Below are 7,335 nucleotides of genomic sequence, written 5' to 3' on the forward strand. Positions count from 1 at the left end.
ATAAAATCAAAATAATGATCAAAATAAAATATTGGGCTGTACTGGTAGGATATTGGGCTGTACTAGTAGGACATTGGGCTGTACTGGTAGGATATTGGGCTGTACTGGTAGGACATTGGGCTGTACTGGTAGGATATTGGGCTGTACTGGTAGGACATTGGGCTGTACTGGTAGGATATTGGGCTGTACTGGTAGGACATTGGGCTGTACTGGTAGGATATTGGGCTGTACTGGTAGGATATTGGGCTGTACTGGTAGGACATTGGGCTGTACTTGGGCTGTACTGGTAGGATATTGGGCTGTACTGGTAGGACATTGGGCTGTACTGGTAGGATATTGGGCTGTACTGGTAGGACATTGGGCTGTACTGGTAGGACATTGGGCTGTACTGGTAGGATATTGGGCTGTACTGGTAGGACATTGGGCTGTACTGGTAGGATATTGGGCTGTACTTGTAGGATATTGGGCTGTACTGGTAGGACATTGGGCTGTACTGGTAGGATATTGGGCTGTACTGGTAGGATATTGGGCTGTACTGGTAGGATATTGGGCTGTACTGTGCTGTACTGGTAGGATATTGGGCTGTACTGGTAGGACATTGGGCTGTACTTGTAGGATATTGGGCTGTACTGGTAGGACATTGGGCTGTACTGGGCTGTACTGGTAGGATATTGGGCTGTACTGGTAGGACATTGGGTAGAATATCAGTATCCGATATCTAGAAACATGTGTAACGTGTCCGAAATCAAACTTGATTTTCTGCATTCTTTGCCGCATTACAGAAGCCACTTAGATCTCCCTCTAATGGAGAAAATGGATCATATCTCAATTATCTCTGTCCAGTGACCCCAAACTAATGGCCTAAAGTCTATACCGCTTAATAAAAGTAATGGATTGGATCAGTACTATCTGCTAATAGTGAACCAGTGGCACCAGCGCGTCATTAACTAACATAATGATTCTGAGTCACCATCTAACCCGTTTTCAGAATGGCACTGGAAAATACAGCCTCAGATATTGTTTTCATACATTTCTCCACAAATTGGGATCATATGTGGTTGTCGAGAGAACGTCTCGGGATATATGGCTGAAAGATTATATATTGCATATATTTAGCATTTCGTTTTTTTTTAGATTATATTTTAGATTATATATTAGATTCGATTTAGATTATATATTGTAACTATATTTATTGTAGTGCAAATATAACTGAGAGGGCATACATACCCTCATCTCGCACCTTGTTGTCCATATGCGCATGTCCAGAGTTAATTATATTTGACTTTTTATTCTATTTTACTTCTCCACTGTCGAGTCAAGTCAAGAGTTTGATTTGTCACGGCATACAAGTATATAATGAAATGCGGGTGGTCTTGCCCGCAACGATGTGCAATACAGTGGTACAACATGTAATAGAATCCAATAAAAAACAACATTGTGCAATAAACAGGTAACAGGTAACATGGTGGGACATCTCGGTATCTGTACATAGTTATTTACAGGGCATATAGGACATGCTAGGTAGCTTAGGTAGTGCAATACACTGTTACTGTTGTTATACTAATATTAAAGTGACCTTTCCTTTTTGGCCATAAGTGTGGGCGTGTGCGGCATGAGTGTGTGCCTGCTCATGTTAAAGTGGCTGCTAGTGTGTGAGCGTGCACAGCGTGCGTGTCGTGTGTGTGCTCATGTGTGCTTGTGTGTGGATAGATCAGTGTTCTGTGGCACTCAGTGTTCATTGTTCAAGGCTCTGATGGCCTGGGGGAAGAAGCTGAGCCTCTCTGTCCTAGTAGCTGGGGTTCGCAGGCGTCTGCCTGACCTCAGCAGCTGGAACAGGCTGTTGTTGGGGTGGTGGGGGTCTTTCATTATTCTGCAGGCTCTGGATTTGCACCTCTTGTTGTATAGAACCTGCAGGGGAGGTAGTGCAATACCCGTGGTACGCTCGGCTGAGCGCACCACTCTCTGTAGGGCCTTCTTGTCCTGTGCCGTGCTGTTTCCATACCAGGCAGTGATGTTTCCAGTCAAGATGCTCTCTACAGCTCCGGAGTAGAAGGACTGGAGTATCTTTACTGTACTATAATTCTGTGACCTGTACCTCCCCTCCCCCTCCATCATGCTGCTATGATGCCTGAATTTCCCCAAGGGGATCAATAAAGGAATATCTTATCTTATCCCTGTCGCACTCTTCAAATCCCGGAAAGAGTGCTTGCGTGCCTTGATGCTGACGGCTGCATCGCGGGGTCGACGCCGATCACTCAGAAACGTCACGTTTTGAAGGGTCACTTCAGGATCTCTGGACCCCTAAAGCCCTATTTCCTACTTTACCAAAGATGTCGTCGGTCGGTAAGAGTCCTCTTCTCAGCACACTCCACTCCGTGCTTCAGACTGGAAGCCCGCAGCGCCCGGCTATAGTTAGCCACAGAACTAATGTAAAGTAATGGGGCCACAGTGTGCACACGGGCCAGTCTGCTTTGGGTGCACTTTAAGCGTGTGTGTAAGTGCTTTTCTTTTTTATTATCTTTTCCCCCCTTCTTTTTTTGTTTTTCTCCCCTCCCAATGTTAGTCGTTATGCCAATTCTCAATCTCCTTCCTGGTCGTTGCGCACTCTACCCCCTACCGTCGGTCCGGGAGGGCGGAGACTATCACATGCTTCCTCCGACACATGTGTACCCAGCCCACCACTTCTTTTCACCTGGCAGCGCGGACTCTCACTGGGAGAGTGTAACGTGTGGAAGGTCACACTACATCTCCCAGATCCTTCCCTTGCTGTGCAGGCGCCCCGACCGAACTGTAGGAGTCGCTGTTTACAACGACCAGGACCCACCCTCGCCGGGTTTCCCACCCGCTAACACTGCCAATTGTGTTAGTATGGACGGTCGGCCAACCCGGAAGCACCACAGCTGGATTCGATCCCACTGTCTCTGTGGTGGTAGACAGACGCTTAGTCCGCTGCGCTACCCGGCCGGCCCCTCTTTTGACTCTTTCTATAGTGGCTCCATTACTTTACATTTAGTTTTGTGTCTAACTAAGGAGGAGCTGGGTATCCCAGTATGAAGGGACTCTACCCACCGCCCCAAATCATTAACAAGGAGGAAATAAGGCTGCGGGTCCTAAACGTTGAACTTACCCTTTCATTTGAACTTACCCAGGGATGACCTGGATTGATTTTTAAAAAGCCCCAGAGAATACGGAGCATCCTATCAGCACAGAACCCACTGCCAAGCGTTATCGCTACTCCAGTCCTCCCTGCGCATATCAACTCCACACAGGCAGAGCTCAGCCTGGACGTGTGGACGAGCTCGTCACGTCGCTCATCTCAAGGGTTCGCTCTTAACACTTTGGGTGCCGGCGCTGTTTTTGGGGCCCATCTATTCAGTGCCACGCATTAAACGAATGGAGTCCGTCACCTTGTTTGTAGAGCTATAACTATATTCTATATTATAGCTATGGATACAATACTATGGTAATTTGACACCGAGTTTCTTCCAGTCAAGATGCAAAAAATAAATAATTTTTCCATCCATACGTTCCCGTTTTATACCGTGGTGAAGTATGGTTTTAGAGCGGTCTAGGGTAATTCCTGGGAGGCTGGTAATAGCCCGCAACGTGTATTATACTAAATGCATTGGCACATGCTACAATTAAAACTCAAATGCATATGATAGGTATTATGTTCCATCATGAATGCATGAACGTTTTTTCACACTCTGATCGCCACCAACGGCATACGTTGTGGAGTAATGGTACAGTAACACTTTCGGATAGCAATGAAGCTCGGATCAACGCAAGATTGATATCATATAGCCCTTACCTTGACTAGGATGTGCCCCAAAAATAATATTCCAATTATCTGATCGCCATTCCAAGTATTGATGTCCATCGTGTCGCCAACATAATCCATCCCACAACACCGATCGGGAGTGTTTGATTCTTCTCAATCCGAGCGTTATAACCGCTCGTCATGCCCGAAGAAAACGAGCCGAGCCGGACCCATATAATCGATGCACAGCCCAAGACACAAGGTTTCAAAGGGTGCTTGATACCGCCGCCTGGTAGGATGTGGCCGGCGGTGTCCCAGTATGCATTTTACAGGGCAACATACAGCTCCCTGACATTGAATAGGGTATTAAAATCACAAAAAAGGAAAACTACCCAGAAACGTGTTAGAACGTGATTGGCACTCAACGGTCGGGGGCCCAGAAATGTGTTAACACATGATTGGCACTGAAAGGGTTAATGTCCCCCCATTGTTTTATCTCTCTACTGTCGCAGGGGCGGGACAACGCGTGGAGAAACACGCTGCACTAAGATGTGAGCCTTGAAACGTTGGGAGTTGTGTGAAACCAACGCTGCCGTCAGCCCCCGACGCACAGAGTGGTTTTATATTCAAGGACAGCGGTATGAAAGAATGCAGCCCGCCTGCTCATTTCCCCCGTGCCCTTCGTGAACCAAGCCCATCCACTGTAATATGTACAGTATGCTGCTCTGCTGGAAAAGCTTCATGGCCTTGGATGATATCCTTTACCGTTGATTTCACACACACACCACGCACGCACGCACGCACGCACACACACAGCACACACACACACACACACACACACACACACACACACACACACACACACACACACACACACACACACACACACACACACACACACACACACAACACACACACACACACACACACACACACACACACACTCCCTCCCTCCTTCTCTCTCTCTCCCTACCTCCTTCTCTCTCTCCCTCCCTCCTTCTCTCTCTCCCTCCCTCCTTCTCTCTCTCCCTCCCTCCCTCCGTCCGTCCTTCTCCTTCCGTCTTGTCTGACAGGTTGGTTGGTTGTTGATCCATGCTAGCGGACACTGAGAACCATATGTATTATCTGTGACTAAGGCTGTGTGTATGTGTGTGTGTGTGTGTGTGTGTGTGTGTGTATGTGTGTGTGTGTGTGTGTGTGTGTGTGTGTGTGTGTGTGTGTGTGTGTGTGTGTGTGTGTGTGTGTGTGTGTGTGTGTGTGTGTGTGTGTGTGTGTGTGTGTGTGTGTGTGTGTCAGCCTATGGGACCTCAGAGCTGTACAGCTGGCTGTGTCTTCAGGTCAGACAGACAGGCTATTATCTTCAGTGTCACTGGGAAACCCTCCTCGCTCCAGCTATTGCTGCCTCCTGACAATGGACATTGTGTTGGGGGGGGGGCTTGAGCCAGCAAGACTTGGGGGGGGGGGGGGGTTGACTGAGGTGGGGTGGAGGGGGTAGGTGGGGGGATGTGTGTGGGGGGGCCTCGTTGTTTGCATGCCAGGCTTTGGTCTAGGCATCAGGATACTGGGCAGCTGTCTGGCGCCAGTGTGGGAGGAGGGAGTGTGTGTGTGTGTGTGTGTGTGTGTGTGTGTGTGTGTGTGTGTGTGTGTGTGTGTGTGTGTGTGTGTGTGTGTGTGTGTGTGTGTGTGTGTGTGTGTGTGTGTGTGTGTGTGTGTGTGTGTGTGTGTGTGTGTGTGTGTGTGTGTGTGTGTGTGTGTGTGTGTGGACGGGGGGTAGGTGTATGTGGACTCAGAGATAAGGTGGTACTTTGGAGGGGCTTGTGAGAGGAGAGAGAGGAGAGAGTGTCGCATCTGTCAGCCTTGTGTTGAGATGGGACGGAGCAAGCCCAGAGGACACATGCGTGCATGCAAGCATGCACACACAAGAAAACTGCAAACACACTGTAATACACGTGCGCGCACGCACACGCACACACACACACACACACACACACACACCATTATATCAGGTGCAGAGAAAGAAACTGCAAACACACTGAAATACACACTGTAACACAAATGCATACACACACAGAAAACTGAATCGACCACAAGGGGCCAGATTATGGCGGAGCAGGGGGGTAAGGGACTGAGAGACAGAGACAGAGTGTTGTGAGAGAGAGAGAGAGAGAGAGAGAGAGAGAGAGAGAGAGAGAGAGAGAGAGAGAGACACACACACACACACACAGACAGACAACAGACAGAGAGATAGAGAAACAGAGAGAGAGTGTTGAGCAGGGAAGGGGAGAGAATAATGAAGATATAATGGCATTAGAGCAGGGCAAGAGAGACAGACACACACACACAGACAGGGATAGGGGGAGAGAAAGAGAGACACACGCAGACAGAGAGACAGACAGACAGACCGATAGACAGACAGACCGATAGACAGACAGACCGATAGACAGACAGACAGACAGACAGACAGACAGACAGACAGACAGACAGACAGACAGACAGACAGACAGACAGACAGACAGACAGACAGACAGACAGACAGACAGACAGAGGGAGGGAGAGAAGGAGATCAGAGGGAGGACACTGAGACAACATTGAGATTATCTCTGGGACAGAGAGAGAGAAAAACACACACAGGGAAAAATAACCTTATCTAGGGAAGCAAAACAGACGTGGCACAGATGTGAACACAACAGAACAGACAGGAGACGGAACATTGAGGGAGGGAGGGATGGGAGAGAGGGAGGAAAAGAGAGAGAGAGGAAGAGGGGAAAGAAGGGAGGGAGGAAGAGGGAAGAGAGGAAGAGAGATAGGAAGAGGGGAAATGGAGGGAGGGAGGCAGGAAGGGGGAGAGAAGGGAGGGAGGGAGGGAGGATGAAAGTGAGATGAAGAGGGGAGAGAAGGGAAGGAGGGAGGAAGAGGGGAAAGAAGGGAGGGAGGGGAGTGGAGGGAGGAAGAGAGAAAGGAAGAGGGGAGAGAAGGGAGGGAAGGAGGGGGGAAGAGGAGGGAAGAAGGAAGAGGATGGAAGGAGGAAGAGAGAGGAAGAGGGGAGAGAAGAGGAGGAAGAAAGAGAGAGGAAGAGGGAGAGAGGTAGAAAGTGAGTGAGAAAAGGGGCACTGAGAGTCTCAGAGAGAGGACAGCACAGATGGGTTTCTCTGCAACTTCGCAGTGGTTGATGTGCACACAATACATCTATAAGGTGGACTTCTGATGAACAGGTGTAATGTTAAATAACTAGTAAATTGCACAAATCCATTTGTGGTTTGGAATGAAGGAGAGGTTGTTAATTAATTGTTTATCATTGCTGAGAACTAATCATTAATGCAGTCGGCAACACAGTGTGAGCCAATTAAAGGAGCAATAGGAAAGAAGTGTACAGCGACCACAATGTGTCGCTCTCAAAGTAATGCACCTCATTTTCTAACATTATTTGTGTATTAACAAGATTTACAAGTCACACTGATCTCAATCCTGCATTACCAACACAGCTAATTGCCCCCTGGCTGTGTGCGCATCTCATCTATCCATGCTGGAAAACAAGAAACCCATCTATTAAAGAACAGAGAAGAGCGAGAGGGAGG

General features: G+C 48.4%; 1 protein-coding gene across 1 annotated transcript in view; it reads right to left on the reverse strand.

Annotated features, from left to right (window-relative positions):
* Window positions 1-7,335, reverse strand: part of LOC311235545 (uncharacterized protein) — a gene marked incomplete at both ends in the record, with an annotated part of 43,705 nt that overhangs the window by 8,697 nt on the left and 27,673 nt on the right. The window lies entirely within an intron of this gene.

This window comes from Notolepis coatsorum (assembly GCF_963971535.1).
Source record: "Notolepis coatsorum genome assembly, chromosome: 10".
NCBI lineage: Eukaryota > Metazoa > Chordata > Actinopteri > Aulopiformes > Paralepididae > Notolepis > Notolepis coatsorum.